The 21,894-nt window shown below is 39.6% G+C and overlaps 1 pseudogene; it reads left to right on the top strand.

Annotated features, from left to right (window-relative positions):
• Positions 1–15,380: 15,380 nt before the first annotated feature.
• Positions 15,381–17,406, top strand: LOC125138044 (tigger transposable element-derived protein 1-like; annotated as a pseudogene).
• The last annotated feature ends 4,488 nt before the right edge of the window (positions 17,407–21,894 follow it).

The raw sequence follows: 21,894 nt of genomic DNA, 5'->3' as shown, positions 1-21,894 counted from the left end.
TTGATTAGCTATATCTATTTATTATTAATATTTAGATTATAATCCATTTGGAATCCACTGTGATATATGGTCCAATGTTAGGATCAACCTCCCTGTTTTTTTCTGCATCATTTACTATAGAAGCCTACTTCTTTCTATTGATGCAATGCAACCTTTATTACATATCAAATACCTATGCCTACACAGACTCTGTGAGCTCTCTATAGTGTTCTTTTGGTCTCTTTTTCTGTTTTACACCTATACCTTTTTTCCCCCAGCAAATTTAAAGCTTTATATAGAATATCGTCTAGGAGTTCCAGTCCTGACTTAGCGGTAACAAACCCAACTAGTATCCATGGGGTTGCTGGTTCTATCACTGGCCTCGCTCAGTGGGTTAAGGATCCAGCGTTGCTGTGAGCTGTGGTGTAGGTTGTACACGTGGTTTGGATCTGGCATTGCTGTGGTTGTGGCATAGGCTGGTAGCTACAGTTCCAGTTTTACCCCTAGCCTGGGAACTTCCTTCCATATGCTGTGGGTGCAGCCCTGAAAAGTCGAACAAACAAACAAAAAGGAATATCATCTAGATTCTTCCATTACCATTGTTATATATTGTGTCTCTTTTATAAAGAAACTTTTATATATATATAGCAGTGATTGTCAAACCTTACCACATCAGTCACCTGGAGGTCTTCTTGGGCCTTACCCAACAGGCTTTTGATTTAAGTAGGTCTGGGTTTGTGCCCAAGAATTTCCATTTCTAGCAAGTTCCTAGATAATGCTGATGCTTATAGTCTGGGGATAACACTTAGAGAATCATTATCTTACAGGATGTCTTCCCTTTTTTGCTCCTGTTTTTCAAAATTGGTTCAAGTATACATGTTTTTATTTTTCCATGTACATTTCAGAGTAATTTTGTTGGTACTGGTTTTTCTGGCCACAGTGGATTTATCCTCCCTCCTAAAAATGACCAAAAACAGATAAAATATATGAAATCATGATTTTACAAAATACTGGACATCAGACAGTGAAGGACAGTGATTCCTGAGGGACAGTGGGGGAAAAAGTGGTTAACTCTATGACTGTCCACAGATTACTGCCTTGAGAGTATTTCTAAGTTACGGAGTGTGGAAGAGGAGCCCAGGCATGTCTGGAAGATTCCTGAAATTGAGGAGACAGAGCTAAGAGTCCAGGACACCAAGGGAGCTATAGTTTGCAGTGCACAATAGTGGAGGGGAGAGAGCTGCACAGAAAGAGAACTCAAGAGAACTGTGTCCCCTTTGGTGAATTCAGCTGAGTGCTGATCAACACGTTGTGAGGAAAGTTCTCAGGGCAAGATAAAGAACTGCCTAAAAAATTGGAGGTAACAATGTTCTCTGCTCACAAAAAAAAAAAAAAAAGAGTAAAAATGCCCATTTCCATCACAAATGTGTGACGAAAACCCTTAATGATGCACAGGCATCACACGGAATAGTCTTGCCTTAGTAACAGGGGAGAATTAGTCCTAGACCAAAGATTGCTCCAGTACCACTGGAACTGATTATTTTCCATAGTGGTAGATATGGATTCCCTTTATCTTTTGTGAATCTACTGTAGATTTTTGATTTGTGGTTACCGTGTGGCTTAACAAAGACATCCTATAAATATGTCTACTTTAAACTGATAACAACTTTACTGGAAAATTCACAAATGTACAGACATTAAACAACATACTCTTGAACAACTAACAAGTCAATAAGTGAATCATCAAACACCTTTTTGAAATTATGGAGGCATTCTCACTAAACACAGAAAAGAAAGAAACTCATCATTACCACCACTACTAAACACTATAGGAGGATCCTAGCTAATGTAACATGATATCAAGTATTAGATAAGTAAACAATTGTAGTATAGATATTTGAAAAATAGAGAACAAGCTTATTTTTCCATGCAGCATCATAACATGTAGAAAAAGTTATTTGTATATTTAACAAAACTTTTAGAGATTAAGGGACTTAGCTGAGATCAACCTGGTGGGCCATTATCTCCTTGATAATAATTGATTATAACTCTTTCTCCAATTGGACTGCTTAAATTCTCCTTCTCAAGAATTTGGAACTGGAGTAGTGATTCTAGACAGTAGCAGGTACTGGGCTTGTGTAAACTTAGAAAGTAAAATTTCTATTGTAGCAAAACCATTTTCTACTGAATGCTTTGAGAAGCTGAAAAAGCAGAAGAATGAAATAGGTCCAGAAGGTAACATTATACAGATATCAAGATATTTCTAGTTATTGGCTTCAGTCCCTGATAAAACCCAGTTAATATTCTTGGAGTTTCCTCTAGATCCACACTAAAAATCTCATTTTTTTCCAAATATTATCTGTTTAGTACAACTCAGTAGTGCCTAGCACTGTCCAAACAGAGGCTCAGAAGACATGGTACATTTAGGGAACAGTGGAGTGAAGTTATTGGGTTGGAAAACACCAGGAAATTTAAATGTGATCATTTACTGGAAAACAACATCTTTGATAACAAGATCCTGCCTCTCGTACCTTTAGCCTTTGTTGGATCTTTAGCTAATGAGAGAGGAGGCTGGCATCTCTATTTTTACCATTAAGCGGGGTCAGAAAATACTTCTATGCCAAGATTGAATATAACTCCTGGAGGCACTTGAGGTTAGGCTTTAGCATCTCTCTAAGTATCTGTAACTCCAAGATAGAATTAGTGTGGTAGGCAGAATTCTCCTGATTATTATCATAGTCTCCATGCTTCCTGAACCCTGGTGTCCACATCTTTGTGTAATCCCCTCCCCTTGAGTACAGGCAGAACCTATGACTTGCTTCTACTCAATAGAATATGGATAAAGTGTAAGGATTTTGTGGATTAAATTAAGATGCCTAATCAGTTGACTTTGAATGAATCAAAAGGGAGATTATCCTGTATGGACTCAACCTAAACAGATGAGACCTTTAAAAGAGGGTCAAGCTCAGAATGATATCAGCAATGTGGTGGAATAGAAAGCCCTCAACCATCATTCCTTTGTAGAGACACAGATTTAACAACAAAACGAGAACCAAATACCCATTTGAAAAGGTGAGAAAATAGCTAAAAGTTTTCTGTATTCCAGGCAAGTGCAATATCAACCATATCAAACCCTGGTAGGAAAATTTGGGACTGTCTTGCAAGAGCCCATTGAGCTGTGCAGTGCTATTGGGAAGAAATCTCCGATTCCCATCTACTCCTTGGGGAGTGAAAGGAGTAGAACATACATCCGACCTTCTGACTTTTAGTGAGTTCTATATGAGGGACTGGTTTCTGTCTTGTCTGAATCCAAGCACAGGCAGGAACAAGGGACACGCTTGAGAGTCTCTAAGAACAAAGACAGTCAGCGCACATCAGGGTACAGTACACAGACATTATGTGGAACTCCAGTGAGCAGTGATAACACTGCTTACTATAGCACCAGAGAGTCCCAGTAGTGCAGACAGACAAGAGGGAGAACTCCTGAGTAGAAATCAGCAAGCCTCTTCATTTAGATTACTCACACAGGCCTGGGGAGAATACATCCATACAAAGACTTGACAGGTCTCCTGAATCTCTAAGCAGGTTGAGTGGAGAAAGTCTTCCCTATAAAAAACCATATTGCAATTCCGAAAGAGGTGGCTGATTCATCAAATGCCAGAATCTTCACAAGAAGCATACAGAGAAACAAGGAAACATGGCACATTTAAGGGAACAAATGAAATCTCCACAAAGTGACCCAGAAGAAATGGAGATACGTGAATTATCAGGCAAATAATTCAAAACTACCATGATAAGGATGCTCCGAGAATTAAAAGCACAGGTAGGAGTTCACGTCGTGGCGCAGTGATTAACGAATCCAACTAGGAACCAGGAGGTTTCGGTTCCGTCCCTGCCCTTGCTCAGTGGGTTAACGATCTGGCGTTGCCGTGAGCCGTGGTGTAGGTTGCAGACGCAGCTCAGATCCCGCGTTGCTGTAGCTCTGGCGTAGGCCAGTGGCTACAGCTCCGATTGGACCCCTAGCCTGGGAATCTCCATATGCTGCAGGAGCGGCCCAAAGAAATAGCAAAAAGACAAAAAAATAAATAAATAAAATAAAAGCACAGGTAGACAACTAAATAAAATAAAAAAAATGATGCAGGAACAAAATGAGAATATCAACAAAGAGATAGAAAGGATGAAGTAGAACCAAATAGAAATTCTGAAACTTATAATAACTAAATTAGAAAATTCACCAGAAGGACTAAATAGCAGGCTTGACCAGGTAAGACAGGATTTTAAAATTACCAAGGCAGAGCAGCAAAAAGAAACAGTAAGGAAGAAAATATGATGAGAGCCTGAGGGATGTATGGGATACCATCAAGCAGAACAACATGTGCGTTACTGGAGGGCTAGAAGGAGAAGAAGGAAAGGGCAGAGAATCTATTTTAAGAAGTAATGGCCCAAACTTCCCAAATCTGACAGAGGAATGGACATAAAAATTTAAGAAGCTCAAAGAACTCTAACCAGGATAAATCTAAAGACTTAACAAGACACATCATAAACTGTCATAAGACATGGACAAAGAATCTTGAAAGCAGCATGTTCATAACAATTCATCACATACAAGGGAGATTCTTTTAGATTATTAGCAGATTTTCTAGCAGAAGTCTTACAGGCTAGAAAGAAATGGGATAATATACTCGAAAGTACTGAAAGAAAAAACCTGCCGAAATTCCCATCATGGCTCATTGGTTAATGAACCCAACTAGGATCCATGAGGACGCAGGTTTGATCCCTGGCCTTTCTCAGTGGTTTAAGGATCTGGCATTGCTGTGAGCTGTGGTGTAGGTTGCAGACTCGACTCAAATCCCTCATTGCTGTGGCTGTGGTGTAGGCCAGCAGCTATAGCTCTGATTCCACCCCTAGCCAGAAAACCTCCATATGCCACAGGTTTGGCCCTAAAAAGACAAAAAAAAAAAAAAAAAAAAAAGGGAAAGAAAAGAAAAACCTGCCAACCAAGAACTGTCCTTCAAAACTGAAGGAGAAATTAAGATTTTCCAGATAACAAAAACTGAGCGAGTTCATGAGTACTAGACCTGCCCCACAAAAAATGCTTAAGGGAGTTCTTTAAGTTGAAATGAAAGGACATAAAACAGCAACACAAAACTGTAAGAAAATATATAACTCCCTGGTAAAGGAAAATATATAGGCAAGTATAGAATCCTGTAGTATTTAATGTAGGTATGTAAATCACTTTAATACCTAGCAAATAATTTTAAAAACAAAATCAGTTTTACTTCTATGTTAATGGATTCACAGTATAAAAAGCTAATTTTTGTCATCAATAACATAAGACTTGGCAGAGATATACAGGAGTAGAGGTTTTTACATGCAATTAAATGTTATCAGTTTTGGAAGTTCCCTGGTGATCTAGTGCTTAGGACTCAGCGCTTTCACCACTGTGATCCGGTTCAATCCCTGGTCTGGGAACTAAGATCACATATCAAGTTTATAAAAACCCTAGTCTGTTAGTTTGAATTGATAAATCAAGCCCTAGCCAAGGAAACCCAAAGCACTCCACCCATGGACCTTAAGAAAGATATGTACCCCAAGTTCTGACTCTCACTTTTCACTCTTCTTCTTTTTTACTTTTTAGGGCCGCACATGAAGCATATGGAAGCTCCCATGCTAGGGGTCGAATCAGAGCTGCAGTTGCCAGCCTATGCCACAGCCAAAGCAATACCAGATCCAAGCCATGTCTGCAACCTACACCACAGCTCATGGCAATGCCAGATCCTTAACCCACTGAGCAAGGCCAGGATCGAACCTGCATCCTCATGGATACTAGTCAGATTCGTTACCTCTGAGCCATACCAAGAACTCCACTTTGTGCTTTTCTTTGACCTCCCTCCATGACCCTTTAAGGCATGCAGTGTACTTCCTCCAGAACCTGTGAGTAATAAACTTCTCTACTTCAATTTGTGGTCTTTTGTTGAACCTTGGCTCATTCTGTGATGCAATTAAAAAGTATTACTTGGGAGTTCCCGTCGTGTCTCAGTGGTTGACGAATCCAACTAGGAACCATGATGTTGAGGGTTTGATCCCTGCCCTTGCTCAGTGGGTTAAGGATCTGGCATTGCTGTGAGCTGTGGTATAGGTTGCAGAAACGGCTCGGAACCCGCATTGCTGTGGCTCTGGCATAGGCCGGCAGCTACAGCTCCAATTAGACCCCTAGCCTGGGAACCTCCATATGCCTCGGGAGTGGCCCTAGCAAAAAGGCAAAAAGACAAAAAAAAAAGTGTTAATTGAACAGTCATAACAGTGGCCAATAAACACATGAAACGATGCTTAACATTACTAATCATTAGGGAAATGAAAATCAAGACCACAATGAAATACCACCTCATATCCTCCAAGTGGCCACTATCAAAAGAACAGAAAATAGCAAGTATTAAAGAGAATGTGGACAGACTGGACCCCTATTGCTCTATTGTTGAGAGTGTATACTTTTACAGCAGTTATGAAAAATAATGTGGAAGTTCCTCAAAAATTAAAAATAGAATTACCACTTGAATTACCTCCTGCAATCTGGAGATATATACATCTATTTTTTGATATACATCAACGGAATTCAAAAAAGATCTCAAAGAGATATTTGCACACCCCTATTCATTGCTGCATTATTCACAATAGCCAAAATGTAGAAGCAACCCAAATGTCTATAGACAGATGAATGGATAAAGAAATGTGGTATATATAAGCAGTGGAATATTATGCAGCCTTTAAAAAGAAGGAAATTGTGTTATATGCAATACCATGGATGAACCTTCGGAACATTATGTTAAGAAGTCAGTCACAAAAGGACACATATGATTCTACTCATATGAAGTATCTAAAGTAGTCAAAATCATAGAGAAAATATGAAGGTAGTTACCAAGGGCTGCAGGGAGGGAGGAGGGATAATTAGTGTCCAATGAGTATAGAGTCTCAATGTTACAAGACAAAAAGTTCTAGAAATCTGTGGTGCAACTATGAATATATGCTTAACACTACTGGACTTAGAAACAGTTATGGTAAATTTCATGTGATTTTTTTTTTAACCACAATTTTTTAAAAAAGAGATCAAGTCCAAAGGCAGGACCTTATATGTATTACTATTAAATTTCTCTTTGTAAACTGAGGTTTATCATTTGTACCTATTCAATATTTGAGAATCCTTATTCTGTAAGCTAATGAAATTGTTGTGCTTTTTAACAAGTGTGATATGCATGCCTTTTTTTCTACCTAGTTTGTGTGAAAACTGTCGTGTTTTATCCTTCACAATCCTCCTCTCATTCCAAAGGGTGACATTCATAGATCCTCCATTTAGCAAGAGCCTTAGACTAGATGTGATCTCAGTATCTCCATTATGAAGATCTGTTGGAATGGCAAGCAAGCACCAGTGAGGTTTAGTTACATTTCAGAGGAAACCCCAGGTTGATACTGTCAATGTCCTCTCTCCTGATAGCCACATATCCACTTCAACAGAGAAAGTCAACTTTCGTCTCCAGCTGATCCTTCCCATGCATTCTTCCAGGGTCACTGTAAGTAGGACGTAGCCTACCTAATTGTGCCCTCCCCAGTGTCTTGAATCCCAGAGACACCATTTAGCTAGTACTGGCTGTGTGCACTTAGGGAAGTTCTTTAACATTTCTGAGCCTCATTTCCCAATCTGTGAAATATGAATGGGAGTAGTTAATGGATGACATGTTATCCATTCAATGTATCATCAAGAAGAAAAGAAAGAAAAGGTTTTTTTTCCGTAATGGATTTTTATAGCTAGTAAGAGAGAGGAAGGGATAATAAGACGGAGGTGCTACCAAATTAAAGAGATTTGTTAGAAAGAGTCAGGAAACAGAGAGACAGACCAGCAGGCAGGCAAACACCAAGCCGTTTCTAAAAGAAGGATTGAAGCAAGACAGATGCTTTTCTGTTGACCTTGAAGAAGTGGTCATATGGTAAAGAGCCTGTGGAGAGGGGCCACCTCTAGGAGCTGATGGCCTTAGTTCTACAACTTCGAAGAACTGCATTCTGCTAACCATCTGGATGGGCTTGGAAGAAGACACCAAGATCTAGAATGCAGCCTAGTTGCAATGACTGCAACCTGTGAGATCCTGAGCAGAGGTCCCAGCTGAGCTGTGCCTGGAATCCTGACTCATAGCCACTATCAAGTAATATACGCCTGTTGTTTTATTTTCGGTGTTTTTGTTTTGTGTGGTTTTTTTTGGTGGTGCCCACAGCATGCATAAGTTCCTGGGCCAAAGATCGAACCTATGCCACAGCTGTAACCAGAGCCACAGCAGTGACATTGCCAGATCTTTAACCCACTGAGCCACAAGGGAACTCCATATGTGTGTTGTTTTCAGCTGCTAAGTTTGGGGTCACAGCAATAGAAACCTAATACCTCCGCTTATAGTTCAGTTTCTACTTCTGCTTCCCACGACCCTTCTAACTCTACCCAGCAGAGCTAGGGTAGAGCCTATTTGAGAGCCTACATCCTGGCCTTGTCTTTGTACCTAGAACTTCATTTCCAAAGTTCCTCCCCGGACCCTCTTGATTGATAACTGGCCCTCAATTTGGTGATAGGGCACCCCACTCCCTTCCATCAGACCTGAGAGTATCCCAACTATCACCTGGAAAGGATGTGTAACAAACAGGACCACTGATGTTGCAGCAAAGATTTTATTCTAAAAACGATAGTGAGTGACATAGATAATTTGATTTGAACTTTAGAAACATCACTCTGCTGTGTGTAAAATGGATAAGGTAGTGGTAGCCAGGGTAAAAAGCCTAGAGTTAGTGACGTGGTTATAAGGTTGTTGTAACACTTGGAACAGAGGTTACATTGGCATCAGCCAAGGTACTGGAAATGGAAGTTTAGAGAAGCAGAGCTATACGTAGGACATACTTAGGAAGTTCCAGGTTAACAAGATGCCGATAGGAGTGAGGAGGCAGTTAGGAAGGCAAAATTAAGGGTGACTTCCAATTTCTGGCTGGAGTTCCAGGATCGGTGGTAAAGCCACTGGCTGACATCAGGAGAAATAAACTCTGTCTTGCCCTTGCTTAGTTTGGAGCATTTAGAAATGCCCACCTCATGCTCAGGAAAAGTAGTGGGAGAGAGAGAAAGAGTTAGAGGCCTTCAGTTTATTATTGTCATCATGGTACTGGATACAAGGAAGCAGTCCTCACCATGCCTGATCTGAACTCCGGGCTTTCCTAGTGTTGGTATTTAAAGTGTATACGACATAATCTAGTAATAACTTATTCATTCCCATATTTTCGTGTGTATTATTGTTATCCTTATTATTATTTTCTTTTTCAGGGCTGTACCCACGGCATATGGAGGTTCCCAGGCTAGGGGTCAAATTGGAGCTACAGCCGCCTGCCCTACACCACAGGCACAGCCATGCCAGATCCGAGCTGCATGCAACCTACGCGACAGCTCACAGCAACGCTGGATCCTTAACCCACTGAGCAAGGCCAGGGATCGAACCCAAAACCGCATGGTTCCTAGTCTCTGATTCGTTTCCGCTACACCAAGACAGGAACTCCCTGAACTCCCTAAATAACTATACATTATTTAGTCTTGCTTCTGAAACCCATTGGAAACTCCTTGATGGGAGAATCTTTTCTATCTGCTCTGGTGTACTGAGTATGCGACAGGTACTCACCACAGTAGAAAGACCTGTTTGTTCCCCTGCCATGGAATTTTATTCTTCATCCACACGTGAAGAGAGTCAGAGAGAGAAAAGAGGTCAAGAGATTAGACGTATAGGGATGTTTGTGTAGGGTCTGTTAGACAACTGCGAAGATGACTTGTTTTTACTGAGGGAAGTGGTATAAAAAGAAAGTGATAAATTCGATGAAGAGAGATGCAGGAAGAAGAGCTATGGGCATTCACAGGGAGCCCCATAAAGACTTGCAACATAATCAGCTTTGAAAACAAAAGATTTGTTATGTACATATTAAAGCATTCAACATTTGAGTTCAATAAATATTTGTAGATAAGGCATAAATTATGCCAGTGCTGTTCAGATGGTGAACTGGTATCACACAAATTGCAACATTTCACATTAGCAACATTTCCAAGCATGAACATACAGTCATTGAAAAACTGACATCAGCCGACTGTCAAAAGTGAATCCTAAATTGGCTGCTTGGCCCCATAGAGGGTTATAATGAAGTTGCTCTTGGCTTTAGGAAAAAAATAGTTAAGATGTCTTCTGACTGGAAAGTCCTGGATGGCACCTTAATTGATTGAGGTATTATCCACACCGTATGCTAGAGAATTAGCCAGCTCCTGCTGCCGACAGTCAGACTTGCCTACCCTTTGCCAAAAATCCCATCTGCTCTCTATCCTCAGTTTCCTTACTACCCAAAGCATGGTTCATTATCTTTAGGAACAAAGGCACCACCACCTCTACTGATCACTGTATTCATGGTTTTAAAATGAATTGAATTTAACCGATTAAGTTTTTCATCTATTGTTTATTGATACATCCGGCAAACATACAGGTGTCAGGGTACACAGAACATCAGTTTTTCCACCTAAATAGTTTTGAAAACTTTCTTGCTACTGTGTTAAGAAAATGTCATACAGCTATATATACACTCTTCCATTTTTAAATATTATTTGTGCTAAAGTTTTGAAGATACTTCTAATCTAAAAATTTCTTTTATCAAGCATATATTATAAAATACATTGGCAAAAGCTAATGTGTATCTAAACATTTAAAAAGAGGGAAAGATTACACTGGATTAGTACATTAGGAAAAATAAAATGTTCATTTATTTGTATTTAATATTCCCTAGGCATCTTTTTTTTCCTTTTTTTTAGGGCCGCACCCACAGCATATGGAGGTTCCTAGGCTAGGGGTCTAATCGGAGCTACAGCTGCTGGCCTACACCACAGCCTCAGCAACGCCAGCTCCAGGCCGAGTCTGCAACCTACACCACAGCTCATGGCAATGCCAGATCCTTAACCCACTGAGCAAGGCCAGAGATCACACCCACAACCTCAGGGTTCCTAGTCGGATTCATTTCTGACTCCACGATGGAACCTCCTCCCTAGGCATCTTTTATTCTGATAAGTCACAAAAGAAAAAAAAAAAAACTAGTAATTTTTTCCATCACTCTGAAAAATCCAGGAAAGAGAGCCTTCTATAGCAATAAGAAACAATCTAGATATTATTTAATTCTACACAATTTCAGAAAGCCTCTGTTGTCTAATTTGCTTTAAACTCTGCTAAATATGAAAGAGACATGGAGTTCCTGTTGTGGCTCAGTGGATTTAGAACCTGACATAGTGTTCATGATGATGTGGGGTCAATCCCTGGCCTCACTCAGTGGGCTAAGGATCCTGCCTCAGATCCCACATTGCCATGACTGTGGCTTTGGCCAGCAGCTGCGGCTCCAATTTGACCTTTAGCCCATGAACTTCCATATGCCACAGGGGCAACTGTAAAAAGAACAATAAAACAAAACAAAACAAAAAACAAAAAAGAAGAAAAGAGTGAGAGACAGACAAAGTACAAATTAGAATATTGACTTTTGAACTGGTTGTTTTCAAACAAAAATGGAAACCCCCATGTGACTGAATTTTACAAAGTTCTTTTGGTGTTCACCGTGGTAGGATACATAAAGCAAAAACTATAGCAGCCCAAATGGGCAATCGTATAAGAATAATTACTTAAGTAAATCAAGTGCTTGGTCTACTGTATAAATCATTAAAGTGATAATTAAGAAGATAAGAAAGTAGCATAGAAAAAGAGGAAGGCGACATAGGTAAACATCATGTCAAGGGGAAAAGGCAGTTTATAAAATTCTCTGTGCCCCATGAAATATTATGTAAAGACTGGACTGTGGCTTTGTAGAAAGTCCTTACCCTATTATCAAAATTCTTCCTAATTGTTGTGTGGTCTGTCTAAATGTTAAGGGGAAAAATGGACCTTGGGTCAGTCATTATCAAATATCATAGCAATATTTGGCCATGAGAAATTAGCAGAGAATTGAAAGCAGGCATCATAGGCCTAAATGGTGATGGAGGAAGCCCCATCCATGGGCCCTAGCCATGAACAAAAATAGCTCTGGAGTTCACTTAAGAAATTGAAGCAATGCATGGAGTTCCCATCGTGGCGCAGTGGTTAACGAATCTGACTAGGAACCATGAGGTTGCGGGTTCGATCCCTGGCCTTCCTTAGTGGGTTAAGGATCCAGCGTTGCCGTGAGCTGTGGTGTAGGTTGCAGACATGGCTCGGATCCCTTGTTGCTGTGGCTGTGGCGTAGGCCAGTGGCTACAGCGCTGATTAGACCCCTAACCTGGGAACCTCCATATGCCACAGGAGCGGCCCTAGACAAGGCAAAAATGACCAAAAAAAAAAAAAAAAGAAAGAAAGAAAGAAAGAAATTTAAGCAATGCAGTGGAATGAAAGAACTGAAGACCTAAGAACAACCCCATAAGGGGAGAGGAAAGACAGCTTCATTTTCCTGCATCACCCCATTCCCTGAAGCCAGCACAGCCCAGCACCAAGAGGGACTTTGCCAGCCAGAAAGTATTCCTCCTGCCAGTCCAGGAAAAAAAGAATGGGGTGAGCCACCAGCTTCCCCAATCTTTCTGGGCACTGCATGAAGGTAGCACTTCAGTTTCATTCTACCCAGAAGGGCAAAGCCAAGACAGAGAGACAGGAATAAGGAAGAAAAGTAAGGGTGACCAGGAGCAGCCACACAATAGGAGGAGCTGCAGTTCACAGTCACCAGCTCTACATATAAATTCAGCAAATTTTGCCACTAGTGAGAGTAACAGCCTGTACATTTCTGGGGATACCCTGTAGATTTTAGCTTTCACCCCACAGGTGTTTTTATTCACTAACACAAACTGCCTGACATCCTCCCCTCTCCTCCTCCTGCATGCCTCCCCCACCAGACTGGCAGCTGCACTGGCAGCCTGCTCACAGCCCTGTGGCTTTGTGAGTACAATGCACAAGCATGGGCCCCTATAACTGCCCTCCACCACTGTGTACCTGCTGGAGCCAACCCCTCCAGTTTTGTACTTGCATGCCAGCTGACCTGACATCCCTCGCCAGCCTCCACTGTAGTAGGCATAACCAGAGGAAGACTGCAGACACAAGAGAGAAGACCAACAATCCGGGCCTCCACAGCTGCTTGTGGACCTGAATTAGGCCCTGTCCTTTGTCACTGGCCTGCACCACCATGTTTTCCTGAGGCTAGATCCTCCAGTTGTGTACCTGCAAGCCTCTGACCCAACCCTTGTTACTGACCTCAAATGCATTGTGCATACCCAGGGTTTGTTGTGCAGCTATAGGACAACAGACAGCCAGGGTCCCTGCAGTTGCCAGTGAGCCCATAGTTCACCCTGGCCCTGCCTTCCTTGGCCTCTTCCATTGCATGTGTGTCTGCACCTGGTTTCTACCACTACACTGACCCCTGCAGCAAACTTTGTACATATCACAAGCTCTGGCCATCACCACTGCCTGCCATGGTCCCTAGCCACTGGATCTAGAAGCATTGCTAAGGAATCCAAAAGACCCTCAGACTCCCAACAGTACCCACCAAAGGACCACACAGTTGCTGTGGACCTCAGTGTCCTAAGCTGAAAAGATATCATGACCCCACCCCAGACCCAGTGTCACCACACACCCCTGAACTTGGTACCCTGTGCTACTAGGCCCAGGATGATGGCATGCTCCAGCATGCCTCTCTTCCCTACAGTTGAACATCTTCTCTTTCCCAAGAGTAGAGGAGGTAACTGCTTCTTCAAATGCGCGGACAACTATACAAGGCTTCAGAGATCACAAAGAATCAGGAAAACATGAGTCCACCAAAGGAATATGGTATACCTCCAGTATTGGCCCTAAATGGAGATATGGGAATTCCCTGACAAGGGATTCAAAATAACTGTTCTCAAGATGCTCAAAGAACTACAGAACACAGATTTTTTTTTCCAAAAATCATAGTATCTGGAAAACAACACAATTACAAATTGAAAAGTTCAATAAAGAAAGAGTACATGTCTATCCCTGGCTTGGGAATTTCCACATGCCAAGGGCATGGCCAAAAAGAAAAGAAATAGAACATAAAGTAGGACCAAACAGAAATATTTGAGCTGAAGAACTCAGCGACTGAATTGAAAAATTCAATACAGAACTTCTGTCGAAGCTTTTATTGGCCAATCAAAAGAAAGAACGAGTGAACCAAGAAATAGATCTGTTGAAATTATACAATCAGAGGAGCAAACAAACAAAAAAGAATGAAAAACAATTAAGAAAGCCAAAAAACTTGTGGGATTCAATCAAGAGAAAAAATGCGCATTTCACTGAAGTCCCAGAAGGAGAAGAGAGCGAGACTAGAAAGAAAGAGAGAAAAAAAAGTATAGAAAGCTTATTTATGCCCTCCCAAACCTAGGGAAAGATTTGGACATCCAAGTTTATGAAGCTACAATTTGAATCCACTGAGCTTTTCCAAAACACATTGTACTAAAACTGTCTAAAATCAAAGATAAAGAGAGAATTTTAAAGGCAGCAAGAGAAAAAAATTATTTTATGTGAAGTAATTCCCCCAGGGCTCTCAGTGAATTTCTCAGAAGAGATCTTGCAGGTCAGGAGTAGGATGATATCTTCAAACCGTTTAAAGAAGAAACATGCCAACCAAGAATACTTTACCCTGTAAGTCTGTCCTTCAGATAGGAAGGAGAGGAATTCCTTTGTGGCTCAGCAGCTTAAGGATCTGTCACTGTCACTGCAGTGGCCTGGGTTGCTGCTGTGGCGAGGGCTCAATCCCTTGCCCAGGAACCCCTGATGCATGCCATGGGTACAGCCAAAAAAAAAAAAAAAAAAAAAATTAAGCAGAGGTAATTTCCAGAGTTCCTGTCATGGCTCAGTGGTTAACAAACCCAACCAGGATGCATGAGGATGTGGGTTTGATCCCTAGCCTTGCTCAGTGGATTAAGGATCTGGCGTTGCCATGAGCTGTGGTGTAGGTCACAGACGCGGCTCAGTTCTAGTGTTGTTGTGGCTGTGGTGTAGTCTGGCAGCTATAGCTCCAATTCAACCTCTGGCCTGGGAACCTCCATATGCTACAGGTGCAGCCCTAAAAGGACAAAAGGAAAAGAAAAAGAAAAGCAGAGATAATTTCTATAATAAATAAAAGCTGAAGGAACACATTACTACTAAAGCTGCCTTACAAGAAATGCTGAAAGGAGTTCTTCAAGTTGATATAAAAGGATACTAATTAATAACAGGAAAATATACAGGCATACCTCATTTTATTGCACTTCACAGATTGCATTTTTTTTTTTTACCAATTGTAAGTCTGTGGCAACTCTGTATCAAATATGACTATTGCTGCCATTTTCCCAGCAGCACTTACTCACTTCCTATCTCTACTTCACATTTAGGTAATTCTGACAATACTTCAAACTTCTTCATTATTATTATGTCTGTTATGGTGATCTGTGATCAATGATCTTTACTGATATGTTCTACTTGCTTTGGGGCCCCACAGATAGCACCCATATAAGACAGCTAACTTAATTGATAAATGCTGGGTGTCTTCTGATTGCTCTACCCTGGCTGTTCCCCCTTCTCTTCCTCTCCTTGGGCCTCTATTCCCTGAAGCACAACACTGGGTTGTTGAAATTAGGCCGGTTAATAACCTTACAATGGCCTCTAGGTGTTCAAGTGAAAGGAAGAGCGGTGCATCTCTCATTTTAAAGCAAAAGCTAGAAATACTTAAACTTAGTTAGAAAGACATGTTGAAAGCTGAGATAGGCCAAAGGTCTTACAGGATTCTTGCAGCAAACAGCCAAGGTGTGAACACAAAGGATAATTTATTGAAAGAAATTAAAAGTACTATTCCAGTGAACACACAAATGATGAGAAAGTAAAGCAGCCTTATCGATGATATGGAGAAAGTTTTAGTTATCTGGATAGATCAAATCAGCCACAACATTCCCTTAAGCCAAAGCCTAATCCAGAGGAAGGTCCTAACTGTGTTCATTTCTGTGAAGGTTAAGAGAGGTGAAGCTGCAGAAGAAAACTTCAAAGCTAGCAGATGTTGGTTCATGGGGTTTATGGTAAGAAGCCACCTCTGTAACATGGAGATGCAAGATGAAGCAACAAGTGCAGATGTAGAAGCTGCAGCAAGTTATCCTGAATATCTAGCTAATGAAGATCACCACACTAAACAGATTTTCAGTGTAGATGAAATAGCCTTATATTGAAAGATATAAGGACTTTCAGATCTAGCACTTTCATAGCTAGAGAGAAGTCAATGCCTGGCTTCAAAAACTCAAAGGACATAAAGATTCTCTTGTTAGGGGCTAATGCAGCTGTTGACTTTGGGTTAAAGCCAATGCTCATTTACCATTCTGAAAATCCTAGGACCCTTAAGAATTATGCTAAATCTATTCTGCCTGTGCTCTCCAAATGGAACAACAAAGCCTGGATGATGCACATCTGTTGACAACATGGTTTACTGAATACTTCAAGCCCACTGTTGAGACCTACTGGTCAGGGAAAAAAAAAAAGATTCTTTTCAAAGTACGGCTAATCATTGACAATGCACCTGGTCACCCAAGCACTCTGATGGAAACGCACAAGGTTTTTTCATTCCTACTAACATAACATCTATGCTGTGGCCTATGGATCAAGGAATAATTTCAACTTTCAAGTCTTATTAGTTAAGAAATATATTTTGTAAGGCTACAGTTGCTATAGATAGTGATTCCTCTGGCCGAAGTAAATTGAAAAAGTTTCACCATTCTATATGTCATTAAAAATTCATGATTTATGGAAAGAAATCAAAATATCAAAATTAACAGGTGTTTTGAAGAAGCCAATTTCAACCTTCATGCATATCTTTGAGGGGTTCAAAACTTCAGTGGAGAAAGTAAATGCAGATGTGGTGGGACTAGCAAGAAAACTAGGATTAGAAGTGGAGCCCGAAGATGTTACTGAATTTCTGCAATCTCATGGTAAAACTAATGAATGAGGACTCACTTCTTACAAATGAGCAAAGGAAGTGGCTTCTTGAGATGGAATCTACTCGTGGTGAAGATGCCATGAAGATTGTTGAAATGACAACAAAGGATTTAGAATATGACATGAACTTAGTTGATAAAACAGCAGGGTTTGAGAGGATTGACTCCAATTTTGAAAGAAGTCCTATGTTTGTTAAAATGCTATCAAATAGTAGTGCATGCTATGGAGAAATCATTCATGAAAGGAAGAGTCAGTTGATGGCATAAATTTCATTGTTGTCTTATTTTAAAAGAAATTGCCACAGCCACCCCAATCTTCAGCAACCACCACCCTGATTAATCAGAATCCATCGACAGTGAGGAAAGATCCTTCACCAGAAAAAGATTACAACTCACTGAAACTTAGATGATGTTTAGCTCTTTTAAATGCACTAGGAAACCAGAAATTTCATGTGACTAGCTTTATCGTGATATTTGCTTTATTGCAGTGGTCTGTAACTGAACCCACAATATTTCTGATGTATACCTGAACAACACACTTGTAAGGGTAAGCATATAGTCAAATTCAAAATACTCTGATGCTGCAATATGGTCATATGGTAATGACAATTCTAGTATGAAGGCTAAAGAACAAAATTCCTAAAAATGGCTATAGCTGCAAAAGTTTGTTAATGGTTATACTATATAAATAGTAGTAAACCATGATTCAAAATCAAAGGGGAAGAGTTCCCACTGTGGTGCAACAGAATTGATGATATCTCTGGAGTACCAGGACACAGGTTTGATCCCAGGTCTGGCACAGTGGGTTAAGGATCCAGCTTTGCTGAAGCTGTGGTGTAGGTCACAACTGTAGCTTGGATTTGATCCCTGGCTCAGAACTCCATATGCCACAAGATGGCCAAAAAAGAAAAAAAAAATCAAGGCGGGGTAAAAGGGTAGCATTTTAGTATGCAATCAAAATTAAGATGTTAAAGTAAACAGTTATATCTATAAGGTGTTTTAGGGAGTTCCTATTGTGGCAGTGGAAACAAATCCAACTAGTATCCATGAGGATGTGGGTTTGATCCCTAGCCTCCCTCAGTGAGTCAGGGATCCAGCATTGCCCTGAGCTGTGGTGTGGGTCACAGATGCCACTCAGATCCCAAGTTGCTGTGGCTGTGGCATAGGCTGGTAACTCCAATTCAACCCCTAGCCTGGGAAATTCCATGTGCCACAAGTTTGGCCCTAAAAAGAAAAAAAAAAAAAAAAGATGTTTTATGTATTCCTCACAGTAATCACATTGCAAATACTGTAGTAGACTCAGAAATATTCATACCACTATGGAAAATAATTCACAGAGGAAGGCAGCAACAGAGGGAAAAAGTAAGAAGGGAACTACAAGACAGCCGGAAGACAATTAATAAATTAATAAGATGTCGTTAGTAAATCCTTACCTATCAATAAATGCCTTAAATGAAAGTGGATTGACTTATCCCATCAAAAGACATAGAATGGCTGAATAAACAAAAACAAAAAACAAAAAACAAACAAGACCCAACTATATACAAAAGACTCACTTCACACAACAATGGGAGGAAAAATTATGTGTACATGTATGTGTAACTTGGTCCCCATGCTGTACAGCAGGAAAAAAAAAAAGACTATTGAGAACTATGTCTAGATACTCATATTGCAACAGAACAAAGGGTGGGAAAAAAATGTATACATGTAAGAGTAACTTGATCCCCATGCTATACAGCGGGGGAAAAAAAAAAAAAAAGACTCACTTCAGATTTAAAGACACATGTAGGCTCAAAGTGAGCATTGGAAAATTATATTCCTGGCAAATGGAAACCAAAAGAGAGCAAGGATAGCTATACTTATATCAGACAAAATAGACTTTAAGCCAAAAATGGTAACAAGAGCAAAGGAAGTCATATAATAGGGGAGTAAATTCATCAAGAAGATATAAAATCATAAATATGTATTCACCAACAACAGAGTACCTAAGTACATAAAGCAAATAGAACACAATGCAGTAACAGTAGTGGGACTTCAATACCCCACTTATAACAATGAGTAGATCATCTAGACAGAAAATCAAAAAGGAAACATTGGATTTGAACCATACTTTTGGAGAAAGTGGACTTAACAGACATGAAAAGAACATACAATTTTATAGCAGCCAAATTCACATTCTTCTTGAGTGCACATGAAACGTTTTCCAGGATGGATCATATGATAGTTCACAAAACAATTTTAGCAAATTTAAGATTGAAATCATACCAAGTATCTTTTCTGACCACAAAATTATGAAGCTAAAAGTCAATTAACAGAAGGAAAACTGGGAAATTCACAAATGTGTGGACATTAAATAACACACCCCTGAACAACTAATGGATTGAAGAAGTCAAAAGGGAAATAATAACTTGAAACAAACAGAAATGTAAGAACAGCATACAAAAACCCATGGGATGCAATAAAATCAGTTCAAATAGTGAATTTTATAGTGATAAATACCTATATTCATAAAAAATAAAGATATCAAATAATCAGCCTTTACAACTGTACACCTAAAGGAACTAGGAAAAACAACAACAGCAACAACAACAAACAGCCTAAAATTACCAGAAGAAAGAAAACAAAAAGATCAGAGTTTTCAGAGTACAGGTCTTTTGTCTCTTTAGGTAGGCTTACTCCAAAGTATTTTATTCTTTTTGATGCGATGGTAAATGCTATTGTTTCCCTAATATCTCTTTCTGTTCTTTCTTTCTTAGTATATAGAAATGCAGTCAATTTCTGTGTATTAATTTTGTATCCTGTAACTATGCCAAATTCATTGATGAGCTCTAACAGTTTTCTGGTAGCATCTTTAGGATTTTCTAGGTATAGTATCATGTCATTTGCAAATAGTGATAGTTTTACTTCTTCCTTTCCAATTTGGATTTCTTTTATTTCCTTTTCTTCTCTGATTGCCATGGCTAGGACTTCCAAAACTACATTGAATTGTAGTGGCAAGAGTGGACATCCTTATCTTGTTCCTGATCTCAATGGGAATTCTTTCAGCTTTTCACCATTGAGAATGATGTTGGCTCTGGGTTTGTTATATATGGCCTTTATTATGTTGAGGTAGGTTCCTTCTATGCCCAATTTCTAAAGGGTTTTTATCAGAAATGGGAGTTTGATTTTGTCAAAGGCTTTTTCTGCATCTCTTGAGAGGATCATATGGTTTTATTCTTCAGTTTGTTAATGTGGTGTATCACACTGATTGATTTGCAGATATTGAAGACTCCTTGCATCCCAGGGATAAATCCCACTTGATCATGATGTATAATCCTTTTAATGTATTGTTGGATTCAGTTTGCTAGTAGTTTGTTGAGGATTTTTGCATTTATGTTCATCAGTGATATTGGCCTGTAATTTGCTTGCTTGCTTGCTTTCATGCTATCTTTTGTCTGGTTTTGGTATCAGGTTGGTGGTGGCTGCACAGAATGAGTTTGGGAGTGTTCCTCCCTCTACAATTTTTGGAAGAGTTTCAGAAGAATAGGTTTTATCTCTTTAAATGTTTGATAGAATTCACCTCTGAAACAATCTGGTCCTGGATTTTTGTTGTTGGAAGTTTTTAAATCACAGTTTCAATTTCAGTACTTGTGACTGGTCCATTCATCTTTTATATTTCATCTTGGTTTAGTCTTGGAAGATTGTACTTTTCTAAGAATTTGTCCATTTCTTCTAGGTTGTCCATTTTATTGGCATATAGTTGCCTATAGTAGTCTCTAATTATCCTTTGTATTTCTGTGATGTCCATTGTTACTTCTCCTTTTTCATTTCTAATTTGATTGACTTGAGTCCTCTCTCTCTTTTTCTTGATAAGTATGGTAAGGGTTTAGCAATTTTGTTGATCTTTTCAAAGAACCAGCTTTTAGTTTCATTGATCTTTTCTATGGTTTTCTTCATTTCTATTTCATTGATTTCTGCTCTGATATTTATGGGTTCCTTCCTTCAACTAACTTTAGGTCTGTTTGGTCTTTCTCTTATTTTTTTTTTCCCACTGTACAGCAAGGGGGTCAGGTTATCCTTACATGTATACATTACAATTACATTTTTCCCCCAGCCTTTCTTCTGTTGCAACATGAGTATCTAGACAAAGTTCTCAATGCTATTCAGCAGGATCTCCTCGTAAATCTATTCTAAGTTGTGTCTGATAAGCCCTTAATTTAGGTTGTTTATTTGATCTTTTTCTTGTTTCCTGAGGTAGGGTTTTATTACTATAAACTTCCCTCTTATAACTGCTTTTACTGCATCCCATAAGTTTTGGAGTGTTTTATCTTTGTTGTCATTTGCTTCTAGGTATTTTTAATTTTCCTCTTTGATTTCTTCAGTGATCCATTGGTTGTCTAGCAGCATGTTGTTTAGTCTCCACTTGTTTGTGTTTTTTGCAGTTTTTTTCTTGTTGATTTCCAGTCATATAGTGTTGTGGTTGGAAAAGATGCTTGATATGATTTCAATTTTCTTAAAGTTACTGAGACTTGATTTGTGGCCTAGAACATGATCAATCCTAGAAAATGTTCCATGTGCACTTGAGAAGAATGCGTATTCTGCTGCTTTTAGATGGAATGTCCTATAAATATATATTAAGTCTATCTGCTCTAATGCTTCATTTAGAGCCTGTGTTCCCTTGTTGATTTTCTGCCTGGGTGATCTGTCCATTGCTGTAAGTGGGGTGTTAAAGTCCCCAGCTATTATTGTGTTCTTGTCAATTTCTCCTTTTAAGGTTATTAGCAGTTGCCTTAAATATTGTGGTGATCCTATGTTGGGTACATATATATTTACAATTCTTATATCTTCTTCTTGGATAGATCCTTTGATCATTATATAATGTTCTTCTTTGTCTCTTATAATATTCTTTATTTTAAGGT

The sequence above is a fragment of the Phacochoerus africanus genome, chromosome 1 (assembly GCF_016906955.1).
Source record: "Phacochoerus africanus isolate WHEZ1 chromosome 1, ROS_Pafr_v1, whole genome shotgun sequence".
NCBI lineage: Eukaryota > Metazoa > Chordata > Mammalia > Artiodactyla > Suidae > Phacochoerus > Phacochoerus africanus.
Note: the sequence above shows the minus strand (reverse complement) of the source record. Positions and strands in the feature narration are given on the sequence as shown.